Below are 14,107 nucleotides of genomic sequence, written 5' to 3'. Positions count from 1 at the left end.
ACGCCCACCATTTCCTTAAACACGTCCAATCGTTATTTTGAGACAGCCATTTTGTTCAACATAGTTGAAAGTTCTGGAAATTAGGTCTTTGAGGATGATAACCACCTCAGAGCCCTCAGATCAAGGGTTGCGAGTTATGCCCTGGGGGCATATGAAGTTTTTTTTATAGAAAGTGTTGTCGTAGAAACTTCAAAAAGGGATCATTTAATTGGAAATTGAAAGGACTAGTGCCCTTTTTAGTTTTCGAAAGTGATTGGAGGGTAACTAACTCCCCTCTCACGCCCACCATTTCCCCAAACACACCATTTCCCACCATTTCCCCAAACACATCCAATCCAAATTTTGAGAGAAGTATTTTGTTCAGCATAGTTGAAAGTTCTGGAAATTATGTCTTTGAGGATGACAAACCCCCCACGCCTCTCAGGGCAAGGGTTATAAGCTATACCCTGGGGGCATATAAGGTTTTTATAGATAGCGTTATTGTAGAAACTTCGAAAAGGGCTCATTCAATTAGAAATTGAAAGTGCTAGTGCCCTTTTTAATAGTCGAAATGGATTGGAGGGCAATTAACCCCCCTCTCATGCCCACCATTTCCCCAAACACATGTAATCAAAATTTTGAGAAAACCATTTTGTTCAGCGTAGTTGAAAGTTCTGGAAATTAGGTCTTTGAGGATGACAAACCCCCCACACCCCTCAGGGCAAGGGTTGTAAGTTATGCCCTGGGGCCATATAAGGTTTTTATAAATAGTGCTGTTGTAGAAACTTCAAAAAGGGCTCATTCAATTGGAAATTGAAAGGGCTAGTGTCCTTTTTAATATTAAAAAGTGATTGGAGGGCAACTAGCCCCCCTCGCACGGCCACCATTCCCCCAAACACATCCATTTAAAATTTTGAGGTAGCCATTTTGTTCAATGTAGGTGAAAGTTCTGGAAATTATGTCTTTGAGGATGACACCCCCCCCCACAACCTTCAGGCCAAGGGTTGTAAGTTATGCCCTGGGGACATATAAGGTTTTTATAGAAAGTGTTGTTGTAGAAACTTCAAAAAGGGCTCATTTGATTGGAAATTGAAAGGGCTAGTGCCCTTTTTAATAGTCAAAAGTGATTGAAGGGCAACTAACTCCCCTCTCACGTCCACCATTTCTCTAAACATATTCATTCAAAATTTTGTCAAAAGCGATCGGAGGGCGAATGCCCCCCCCCCCTCACGCCCATCATTTTTCCAAACACTTCCGATCAAAATTTTGATATAGTCATTTTGTTAAATGTAGATGAAGGGTCTGGAAATTATGGCTTTGAGTATGACAACCCCTCACAACCCTCAGGGCTAAGGTTGTAAGCTATGCCCTGGGGGCATACAAGGTTTTTTATAGAAAATGTTGTCGTAAAAATTTCAAAAAGGACTCATTCGACTGGAAATTGAGAGTGATATTGCTCTTTTTAAAGTCGAAAGTAATCGGAGGGAGAATCACACTCCTCCCTCCCCCTTACGCTCATCATTTCCCCAAACATTTTCTATAAAAACCTTGTATGCCCCCAGGGCATAACTTACAACCTTAGCCCTGAGGGCTGTGAGGGGTTGTCATACTCAAAGCCATAATTTCCAGACCCTTCAACTACATTTAACAAAATGGCTATATCAAAATTTTGATCGGAAGTGTTTGGAAAAATGATGGGCGTGGGGGGGCATTCGCCCTCCGATAGCTTTTGACAAAATCCGATCGCTACTATCAACAATTTGATATGGCCATTTTGTTCAACGTTTTTGAAGGTCTGGAAGTTATGTCCTTGAGGATGACATCCCCCTTCCCCTTAGACCTCAGGAAGAGGGTCGGAAGTTATGCCCTTGGGGTATATAAGGCTCTTGTAGAAAGTTTTTTCGTAGAAGCTTCAAAGAGGGCTCAATCGATTAGAAATTGAGAGGACTAGTGCCTTTTTTATTAGTCAAAAGTGATCAGAGGGCAAATGCCCTCCCCCCCCATCACTTCCCCAAACACGTCCCTTCAAAATTTGAGATAACCATTTTGTTCAACGTATTTGAAAGGTCTGGAAATTATGTGGTTGAGGATAACAGATCCCCCCAGCCGTAAGGGCAAGGGTTGTAAGTTATGTACTGGTGGCATATAACGTTTTTTTAGAAAGCATGGTCATATAAACTTCGGAGGGGGCTCATTGGATTGGTAATCAGACGCTCTAGTGCTCTTTTTAAGAGTCAGAGTGATCAGAGGGCAGCTATCCCCTTCCTCCACACCCACACGTCGTATTGTCCTGAAATGCATCTAATAGATTTTTTGAGATAACCATTCTTTTCAAAACTGTCTAAATATCATATAACAAGGCTTTTGGGGTTGAAACAAACCCCAGCAATTAGGGGCAAGGGTTGTAAGTTATGCCCAGGGGGTATTTAATGTTTTTATGGAAGGGATGGTTGTTTAAGATAAGAAGGGGGTCTGTTGTTTTCCCTGAAAAAGACTATGTCAATATAAAACGAACAGAAATTAATTAAAATAACTTTTTCCAAAAAACAAGTTTTTCAAAAAAATACAGAACTCAATTGAACCAAAAACGAACAAAAATAGAATCAAATAATCTACCAAGCATACAACTAACACAAATCAGTATCAATATATAAAGGAAACCTAAAACAAACAGAAATTAAAATAAATAACAGAGTCAAGCTCAAAACGAGCAGAAATTAATATGAGTAGGGTTCTAAACCCCTTTGTTTTCTAAAAGCCAGAATATAATTTGTGCTTCACTGAAAAAAATGTGCATTGTCAGTTTAATATGCATATGCTGATATTTTATTCCTTAAAATATTAATTAATTTTTGATTTCTTAGTTATAAAAATGAAAACATTGGAAAGAATTTTTTCAGTAAAGTACGAATTATATTCTGGCTTATAGAAAGCATAGGGGTTCAGAACCCTACACATATCAATTTCTGCTCGTTTTGAGTTTGACTCTATTATTCATTTTAAATTTTGTTTGTTTTGGGTTTCATTTATTTATTGATACTGATTTGTGGTAGTTGTATGCTTGGTAGATTCTTTAATTCTATTTTTGTTCATTTTTGGTTCAGTTGAGTTCTGTATTTTTTTTTGTTGCTTTTTCTACTCTTTTTTCTCTTCTTTTTCTACTCTTGGTTTTCTCTGTTCCCTGTGCTTTTCCCTGATTTCTTTTTCTACATTGTGTTTCTTATTGTTTTAGTTTAGAGTAGATCTTTGAAAAAGAAATCATAAAATCTTTTATGAAAAAAATGTTTTGAAAAATTTTGATTTATTTTAAAGGAAAGAACATTTTTAAACAATAATTCAATTAAGGAATATATACCTACAATATGGAAAGAAAACTAATGCGGTGTGTTATAATTCATATCATAAACCTATTGTGTAAAGTCTTGTGACTAGAAGAAAACTTTATTCTGCTACTTGGCCCTTATAGATATAGTAGCTTGTTTATACTAAATTAGAAATGTTATTGTTTTTATCCTCCTGAGACCTGACCATAGAAATACTTTTCTGATTATGTTCATTTCTTTGTAGTTGACTTAAAAAAAGTCATTTTGACCATTGATCAACTAAAAAAAATTTTGACCCCCCCTCCCTCCCTCTGGAGGATGTCCACAGGTGTGGACATTGGGTCCCTATCGAGGTAAGAGTATAGTAAAATCTGTTTCGTCTATTAAAAGAGATTATCAAAACGTTGAAAACAAAACATTACTCTTCATGAAATTTCTTGAAGCAGTTGTTGTCTCGTGTCAAGCAGAGAATGATTTTACACTGCGAGCACATCCATCTGGACCTTCAGCATCCAGGCCTTCTGCACCGGGCTGCATTCACCAAGTCCCAAAATTCTGGTAGATGTAGTGCAGCTCTGGCATATGGTGGAGGGATTGGCCTCTTTTTCACACCCAAAACACACTCAAAGAGTTCTTCGTTGCTATTTTCTTGACCTCGTGACTCCGAGCTTCCAGAATTGAGTAAAAACTCGGCCATGTTGAAACGAAGGTCAATGAGCTGTTTGAGGTCACCAGAAACTTCTGGGCCATGGCCCTTCAGCTCATGAAACGCATTGGCTAGTGCAGTATCCACAAAATGATGAAACAGACGCACAGTCCATTTTTTAGTACGCGTCTCAAACCGATAATAGCTAACCATGCGGTCCACAAGGTCGGCCCTATCCATGTAGGTGTTGTAGTCGGAGACTATTCGTGGACATTTGACCTGCACGTAAGACCTCTGGCGCTTGTCATAACGTTTGACCTCTGTCTCCTCTTCTATTCCTTTGCAGTTTGAAGACAGGAGAACCACTTTGTTATCATACCACTTGGTCACGGCTACTTTTCTATCTGAGTGCACAGACATGACAGAGGTTCCTCTGCCCTTTCTTTTCATTTCTGTTTCAGTAAAAAGCGTTGGGCCGTTGGCACCCAAACGGTTCTTCATGATAGATCCGGTTGCATTTATTTTTCTTTCAGCCAGCATGTCGAGGAGCTTAACAGACGAGACGAATCAAAAATAGAGGTATGTACCTTCTGGTAGGGTCTCAGACAAGCGCAGTACGATCCCAACTGACAAGCCATGTGCTACCAGCTGCTCTCCCAGGGTGGTGGCTCCCTGGTAGATTTGTAAGTCAAGTATCAGCTCTGAGGAGCTGGCAAGGACAAATTTAATCCAACAGGATTGGGCTTGTTAGGGACATTGCTTGAGAGTCGACATACCCTGGAAGGGTATCATCTGTTCGTCAATTGAACAGTTCCTGTCACGTGGCAACTGGATACAGATATTCCTGAAGTTGTCAAGGATTGGCTGCACCTTCCAAAGCCTATTTTTGGTTTTTTCTTCGTCTGAGATTGCTGAATCAACAACGAACTTCAGGTTCGACCGGATTGTGAAGAATCTGTCTCGAGTCATCTTTTGCGATATGGCTTCCGCCCTAAACTTCCCAGACCAGTGCATACGGATCTGAGGAAACTTCAGGTTCCCCATCAGGATGACAATGCCAACAAAAATTTTCAGCTTTTCTGGAGTTACATTCAAGCTTTTGTGGTGGGCCAACTGATAGTTGTAGTTCATGCGAAATGCTCTACGTTCAAAGAAGCTCTCCGTGTAATATTGCAAAAAGAATTGTTTTGTACTCCAGTCTTCGTGGACCAGGAAATGAGCGGGGCCCAGGTCCGGGCCACGATGATTATCGAACCGCCGAAACTTACTCCAGGACAAGATTGCTGCTACTTTGTCAGCTTTCAAGCTTTTGGCACGGGTTGCTAAGGGTACGTTATCATCAAATTCTTCGCTTTCAACATCTGGAAGAACTGCATAACTGTTTGATGACGGAATGGCTGCAACAGCTGGTTTACCGTCAGAGTCTGAAGACGACAAAGAGTAGTTTTTTATCCATTCCTCATCATCATCTAAATCAGAGAGGTCCAGGTCGCTCTCATCGAGCATTCCGAGGGTGTCATCAAGGGAAACTACAATAAAGGAACAGGTTCAGTAATCTTGAAACCAATAGGTAGATAGATAGATAGATAGATAGATAGATAGATAGTGATTGGCAAAAGAACTATCACAAACCCTAGTGAATCGAATTTGCATTTCTTAGTAAAAAAAATACAATAACAAAATAATACAATGACAACACATAGTTATCACTGTAACGAAAACACGACAGGTAAAAGTCAGAAAATACAAAAGTCATAAATATAGGTCATAACTATAAAATATTTTAAAGGTCATAATATAAAAATATAAAAAGGGTAATAAATAAAATAACCAAATATTCAACAATGAAAAAATGATATATACAAAATAGTTTAATTTTTAGCAGACTTACGGGTTGTGATTTTGGTTGGTTTTTTTTTTGTAAAAAAGGGAATAAAAGTTTCTTATAACGTAAGGTAGAAAAAAGTATGGGAGACAGGATGGGGGTGGCTGGGGACACTATACGGGGGTGGCGATTTCTTATGGGTGAGTGGTGGCTAGGTTGTTGCCAATTTAGTAAATAAAACAATCATTGACCTCTGCTATCCCCATTAGAATCGAGATTTGAACTACGAAAAATAAACCCTAGCTTTTTACTCGACCACAGGCGTGGACATGGAGGTTTTCCAAGTTCCAAAAGATGGCACTTATCAAACTAACTGCTTTTAAAACTATCTAAGCACTGTCTACAATCTAGAGAGTACACCTGATTTTTCTCAGAACTCGTTCTCATCACTTTCTTTTTTTTCTTTTTTCTTACCTTTGCTTTTTTTTCATCTCCTTATTTTAGCCTTTTCAAGATTGTTAAAACACCACTAAAAGTAGCAGAAACTTTCTGAAAAAATCACAGATGGCATTTCAGGTCCAAAAAACACGTTGAAACCACGAAACCTTTGCTAGATGGCAAGGCCTTTGCACAAAAAGTATTTTATGGGGGTGTCCACAGACGTGGACACCAGGTCTCAGGAGGTTAACGCTAAAAGTAACGAGTAAATTTAGAAGTAATGACAAATTTTAAAGCAATTTTTAGACTACCTAACCTACCAGGGTTTATACAAAAGAAACAATTTGAAATTATTAATAAATAAATGTTGTCAAGCATAAAACTGATAAGAATCGCTGCAAATAAATGCTATGCTCCGTCTTGTTGGGTGTCATAGGACACTCATTTGGGAATCAAAAGGAATTTTCCCCTTCATTTTAAAGTTTTTGCATTTTCAATTCTGCTTTAAAATAACTTTTAAATGTCTGATATTTTCATCTGACATTTTGCAATAGTTAATTTAATGAAAACCAGTTAAAATTTGGTCTTTCAATATGACTCGCTTTGTTTCCCAAGCTCCTCTGTTGTCTAGTAGAATATGAGTTTAGATAAATTTATTGTTTCTTTCAAATAAGTTATAATTTGTTTGGATAATCCCCCTCTTGATCTCAGTAAAAGTAAGATGTGTCTTACCTTGATTTTGGTAGTTCTAATTCAGTTCTTATTTTGCTATTGGTTGGACATTATGCTTGTTAGTCTTCCTTAGATTTTTGGGGAGTTATTTTGTCCTAATCCGATAAATAAAAGTTCAATTAGGGATAAATCCTTTTAATAGACAGTGATATATTTTCACAAAAAAACACTAGATATCTAGTATTTTTTTGTGAAAATGTATCTCTGTCTATTAAAATGATTTATTCCTATTTGAACCTTTATTTATAGATTAGGGAATATTTTCGGAGTCCATTGATCTTGCCTGGGTACATGAACCCTAGATTTGGTAGCATCATTGCTAGAAATAGGGAATGCCTGAATGTTGGATTCACCATAAAAACTCAGGGTCAGTGTTAGCTGTAGTTGCTAGCCTATTATCAGTAACATATTGATATTTTCTTGGTTATTGTAATAAGTGTGGAAAACCTTCACTGGCACGTCGTTTATTTTCTTGGTAATGCTCGTGGTATATCATTTTACGAAGCAAATTCCTGCACAATGTACACAGACGAGAAGTAGAATAACAGAAGATGCTCAAAGTTTAATATTTTGTAGTTTGATTTTTGTGTTTTTGCCTCTATTTTGACCTATAGGGATGCTGCTGCTGCCTTTGTCTTCGTTGGGGCATGTTGGGTGTCAATGGACACCCATTTGAGTATCAAGTAGATGTCCTTCCCCTTTCCCTTTAAATATTCTGTCCTTTCAAATCAGCTTAAAAACAGTGTTTATTTGTCTATTCTTTGTGTCATCTGTTTTGTAATAGTTAATTGGATGGATAGTTAAAAATTCTTTTTTTTCTGAGTAACTCGTTTTGTTTCCTAAGTTTCTTTGTTTTTATTCATTTATTGTCTCATAGAATCTAAGCCAGCCTTTGACAGTGACGAATCCAGGGGGGCGCCCCCTCCCTAAAATTGTCCAAAGTAGTGTAATTTACTTAATCAACGCAAGTTTTCGTTAATTAAACTTGCTCCTAACGCACGTTTATCGGATCAACCTATTTTGCGCCCCTCTAAAAAAAATCCCGGATCCGCCCCCAGCCTTTGATTGACAAATTTTCCTCTTGTTCGGAGTAGAGATGCGAAATTTCTTTGTGTTTATTTAGGTAGTACGAAGGCAGTTCTTGTTTTGCTATTGCTCTGGTATTTTAAGTTTTTTTTTAATATTACAAGAACTATTTTGCCCAAACCCGAGATGATACATACTGTCTTTATAGGTAATTTAAAAATCATGTAGTTCCTAAACTCTGGTAAGAATAAAATCTCAGATACTCGTCAAAGAGGGTCTAGCAAATACCATGTGCCTGCAGCAAATATTATCTGAGTAAAATCCACAAAAATTTAGAAAAAACGCCTCCAACAAAATTAAGATGATATAACCAAGGATTAAAATTCGAATAGTGTTCCTCAATCTTTTGATTCTGCTTTAAGTAGCCATATTTCTGTAAACAACAGCCATGTAATAGTTTTTGGAAACATCTTCCTCAATAGCAATGATATGGGTATTAAACAAATTGTTTGTAATGGAAATTAAATTTAAGCTAAATAATAATATATCTCCAAATGGGATTTGGGGGGTACTCACTCAATGCTTTACATGCAAAATTATTTTAATATGATTCGAAAATTTATGTTATAAAACCAACAGCCAAATATCAATGAACCTGTAACAAACAAACTTTTTAGGTTATCTGATGAAAATGCAAGAATTGCGTTAAAATGTGTTCTTGATTTGTATTTATCTGAATGAATTCCCTCGTTTCACTTTCTTCTCTCTTTGGTCCTGGTTGAACTTCCTTGAAGCAATGATTCTTGGACTGTTTTAGTTTTTCAATTTTAATGATTCCATTTTATTGTATTTTGTTCTGGTATTTAGAAGGTATGGGGGGGGGGGGGGTCAGGCTACTCCTGTTAATTTCTGTTTGTTTTGAGTTCACTTGATTTTTTTTGTAATTTCTATTTATTTTGTTTTTTATTTATTGGCTCTAGAATTTATTTGACTTTATTTCTAATCATCTTTGGTTTAATATAGAAAACTTCCTTTGTGGAAAATGTTTAATAAACTAATTGTAAGTTATAAACTTGACTAACATTCATTTCGTTTGCTTTATTTATGTCTCTTTTGAATTCCAGTACTTTTGAAGAAACTGTGGCTATAGGTGATGGACTTGTCAACGAGTCATTTACCCTGCCCGGACCCGTGTTTGGGCCTGTTACTGGAATAGTATTCAGTGGAGATGCTGTGGAAGCGTGCTCTATTGTTATTACAAGCGAGGACAATGGCAAAGTGGAAGAGAAAATGAAAGAGGTGAAATTTAGGTTCTAATCTCTTAACCCCAGACAAATCATAACATAAATGATTTGGCATCGTACTATTTATGGTATCCAGGGGTTCTCTTCGATGAATGAAAGTGTATTTGTGGGGAGATTTCAATTTTTTTTTCTGTAATTTGGGTGTCTGAGACCGAGAAAGTCAAGCTCTTGTCGTCTTTTTTTCCTGCTTCAGTCCTCATTTTAATTAAATAGTTTTTGTTGATGTCACGTTCTGTTTAGTACCTTACTGGTTGCAGTATTGTCACGTCTGAATGTTTTCATTCTATCTATTTATAAAGCTGAAAAAACTTTTTCAGCTTTAATAAATTGAAAATTATTAAGACTTTAAGGAATAAATATAGAAAGCTAAAATGAAAACACTGGTCAAGTGTTGAATGTCTTTAAGAGGACAGTTTCTTAAATTTTCTTGTTTAGTTTCAATGTCTAAATGAACGAAGATCGTTATAGAAGCTTTAATGTGTATGTTAAAAAAAGAGCCAAATTAGAAAAAAACTATAGAATTATATAGGTATTGGAAATTATCGCAGCTTATTTAAGCTAATTTTGTAAATATATCTTGTGTATTTGGAGAAGCAATAATTTTTGTTCGTTTAAGTTTCAACTTCACTCCTTACTTCGACGAAAAAGCTTTCTTTTTTTATTAGTAATAATAATTGAATCTATTTATCAAAAACATTCAGACGTCACAAAACTGTCACCCCCCCCCCCCTCTGTCCTCTCCGCCCCCCTCCCAGATCCGTCCAATCGAATATTTGCGATAGCCATTTTGTTGAAATAAGTTCAAAAATCAGATTTTATCAACATCCCCTCCCCCACCCCCACTTCCTCTTGTATATTATTATCAAACACCCCTCCCCCACATTGTTCAATAATAGGACTACGGGAAGGCACTTCATTCGATTAAAGTGGGGAAATGTTCATGTAATCTGAGGGGGAAGGGTTTCCCATTAATTCACCGACAAAATCATCCAAAAGTTGCATAGTATTCTGACTTAGCAATGCTAAGTCCGAATCTGAATTACCTACATTACCCTGCTCAACTGTGCTATTATCAAAATTTAAAAGAAAATCACTTAAAAGGTCATCAATGTTAAAGGGTATTTCTAGAGAATTACCATGCCATTCACTGATAGTAGATGTTTCATTGTTGTAAATCCCCATAGGCGCGTCCTCTCCTTCTCCAACTGACGAGCAGTGGGGAGATTGCGAGTATGGAACCAGAACAATCTATAAATGAAAAATTGCTTATTTTTATAGTGTCTAAATCATCCTATTTTTAAAAATTGGATTATTATTTACATGTGCTTAGTAGCATTTGGTTTACTAAAACAGTCCAAGAATCATTGCTTCAAGGAAGTTCAACCAGGACCAAAGAGAGAAGAAAGTGAAACGAGGGAATTCATTCAGATAAATACAAATCAAGAACACATTTTAACGCAATTCTTGCATTTTCATCAGATAACCTAAAAAGTTTGTTTGTTACATGTTCATTGATATTTGGCTGTTGGTTTTATAACATAAATTTTCGAATCATATTAAAATAATTTTGCATGTAAAGCATTGAGTGAGTACCCCCCAAATCCCATTTGAAGATATATTATTATTTAGCTTAAATTTAATTTCCATTACAAACAATTTGTTTAATACCCATATAATTGCTATTGAGGAAGATGTTTCCAAAAACTATTACATGGCTGTTGTTTACAGAAATATGGCTACTTAAAGCAGAATCAAAAGATTGATGAACACTATTCGAATTTTAATCCTTGGTTATATCATCTTAATTTTGTTGGAGGCGTTTTTTCTAAATTTTTGTGGATTTTACTCAGATAATATTTGCTGCAGGCACATGGTATTTGCTAGACCCTCTTTGACGAGTATCTGAGATTTTATTCTTACCAGAGTTTAGGAACTACATGATTTTTAAATTACCTATAAAGACAGTATGTATCAGTATCTATCTCGGGTTTGGGCAAAATAGTTCTTGTAATATTAAAAAAAAAACTTAAAATACCAGAGCAATAGCAAAACAAGAACTGCCTTCGTACTACCTAAATAAACACAAAGAAATTTCGCATCTCTACTCCGAACAAGAGGAAAATTAGTCAATCAAAGGCTGGGGGCGGATCCGGGATTTTTTTTAGAGGGGCGCAAAATAGGTTGATCCGATAAACGTGCGTTAGGAGCAAGTTTAATTAACGAAAACTTGCGTTAATTAAGTAAATTACACTACTTTGGACAATTTTAGGGAGGGGGCGCCCCCCTTGATTCGCCACTTTCAAAGGCTGGCTTAGATTTTATGAGACAATAAATGAATAAAAACAAAGAAACTTAGGAAACAAAACGAGTTACTCAGAAAAAAAAGAATTTTTAACTATCCATCCAATTAACTATTACAAAACAGATGACACAAAGAATAGACAAATAAACACTGTTTTTAAGCTGATTTGAAAGGACAGAATATTTAAAGGGAAAGGGGAAGGACATCTACTTGATACTCAAATGGGTGTCCATCGACACCCAACATGCCCCAACGAAGACAAAGGCAGCAGCAGCATCCCTATAGGTCAAAATAGAGGCAAAAACACAAAAATCAAACTACAAAATATTAAACTTTGAGCATCTTCTGTTCTTCTACTTCTCGTCTGTGTACAATGTGCAGGAATTAGCGTCGTAAAATGATATACCACGAGCATTACCAAGAAAAGAAACGACGTGCCAGTGAAGGTTTTCCACACTTATTACAATAACCAAGAAAATATCAATATGTTACTGATAATAGGCTAGCAACTACAGCTAACACTGACCCTGAGTATTTATGGTGAATCCAACATTCAGGCATTCCCTATTTCTAGCAATAATGCTACCAAATCTAGGGTTCATGTACCCAGGCAAGATCAATCGACTTCGAAAATATTCCCTAATCTATAAATAAAGGTTCAAATAGGAATAAATCATTTTAATAGACAGAGATACATTTTCACAAAAAAATACTAGATATCTAGTGTTTTTTGTGAAAATATATCACTGTCTATTAAAAGGATTTATCCCTAATTGAACTTTTATTTATCGGATTAGGACAAAATAACTCCCAAAAAAATCTAAGGAAGACTAACAAGCATAATTTCCAACCAATAGCAAAATAAGAACTGAATTAGAACTACCAAAATCAAGGTAAGACACATCTTACTTTTACTGAGATCAAGAGGGATTATCCAAACAAATTATAACTTATTTGAAAGAAACAATAAATTTATCTAAACTCATATTCTACTAGACAACAGAGGAGCTTGGGAAACAAAGCGAGTCATATTGAAAGACCAAATTTTAACTGGTTTTCATTAAATTAACTATTGCAAAATGTCAGATGAAAATATCAGACATTTAAAAGTTATTTTAAAGCAGAATTGAAAATGCAAAAACTTTAAAATGAAGGGGAAAATTCCTTTTGATTCCCAAATGAGTGTCCTATGACACCCAACAAGACGGAGCTCAGCATTTATTTGCAGCGATTCTTATCAGTTTTATGCTTGACAACATTTATTTATTAATAATTTCAAATTGTTTCTTTTGTATAAACCCTGGTAGGTTAGGTAGTCTAAAAATTGCTTTAAAATTTGTCATTACTTCTAAATTTACTCGTTACTTTTAGCGTTAACCTCCTGAGACCTGGTGTCCACGTCTGTGGACACCCCCATAAAATACTTTTTGTGCAGAGGCCTTGTCATCTAGCAAAGGTTTCGTGGTTTCAACGTGTTTTTTGGACCTGAAATGCCATCTGTGGTTTTTTCCAGAAAGTTTCTGTGACTTTTAGTGGTGTTTTAACAATCTTGAAAAGGCTAAAATAAGGAGATGAAAAAAAAGCAAAGGTAAGAAAAAAAAAAGTGATGAGAACGAGTTCTGAGGAAAATCAGGTGTACTCTCTTGATTGTAGACAGTGCTTGGATAGTTTTAAAAGCAGTTAGTTTGATAAGTGCCATCTTTTGGAACTTGGAAAACCTCCATGTCCACGCCTGTGGCCAGGCGGTTCTAATCGATTAAAAAGCTAGGGTTTATAGTTAACACTAAGAACTGAATTTGGTGATCCCATAGCAATATCAAAAGGATTGGCTGTGATTACATGCCATTTTCGTCCTACTGTTCAACAGCGACAAGATATCTAATATAAAAGTGATATTCACTTGTCCTGATATCGAGTGTACTGTTAACATTATTGGCCCAAAACAACAAGGCACTGGACTGGACTATTACAGAGGTCGTACTACAATGTCTGGCTATGGTTTTGGCAGTTGGTTTGCTAAGCTGTTTTGCTCTTCATTACCTCTGGCTTGAAAATATCTTGTACCGGCTGCGACAGATTTTGCATCCTCTACACTATACGATTGGGGCTCTGGCAAGGATTTTAAAAAAAGTGCTACGGAAAATATTAGGTCGACTATGTGAACCCTTGGCGAGATATTCAAAGGATATGATAAAGGTTTAAAAAGGTAGAGAAACAATGCATCACTCATCAGTCTCCACTCAGGTTGGAAACGACAGACATCACCACTGTCGAAGAAAAGAAGGAAAAAGCCGACATGTACTGTAAGCACTAGCAGAAGAAGAATCCCCAGGAAGAGAATTATTATATCGAAACTAAATTTATTTTCCTAAGATGTCCTACTTACCGCATAAGGATTCTCAACCTTCAATCACCGCCTCATTGAATCTATTCAATGCTGAAAATGTTGATGTGGGTGTCAAGCATGGATACTATGAACAATTTTATCCTCAACAACCCCTCTCCTATAATATCCACTTTCAAATTTATTCC

General features: G+C 36.3%; 1 protein-coding gene across 1 annotated transcript in view; it reads left to right on the top strand.

Annotated features, from left to right (window-relative positions):
- The window catches only part of LOC148949434 (uncharacterized), a 74,040-nt gene that overhangs the window by 16,422 nt on the left and 43,511 nt on the right, over positions 1-14,107 (top strand). The window lies entirely within an intron of this gene.

This window comes from Artemia sp. Qi Xiang Cuo, chromosome 8 (assembly GCF_049724085.1).
Source record: "Artemia sp. Qi Xiang Cuo chromosome 8, ASM4972408v1, whole genome shotgun sequence".
Taxonomy (NCBI): domain Eukaryota; kingdom Metazoa; phylum Arthropoda; class Branchiopoda; order Anostraca; family Artemiidae; genus Artemia; species Artemia sp. Qi Xiang Cuo.
Note: the sequence above shows the minus strand (reverse complement) of the source record. Positions and strands in the feature narration are given on the sequence as shown.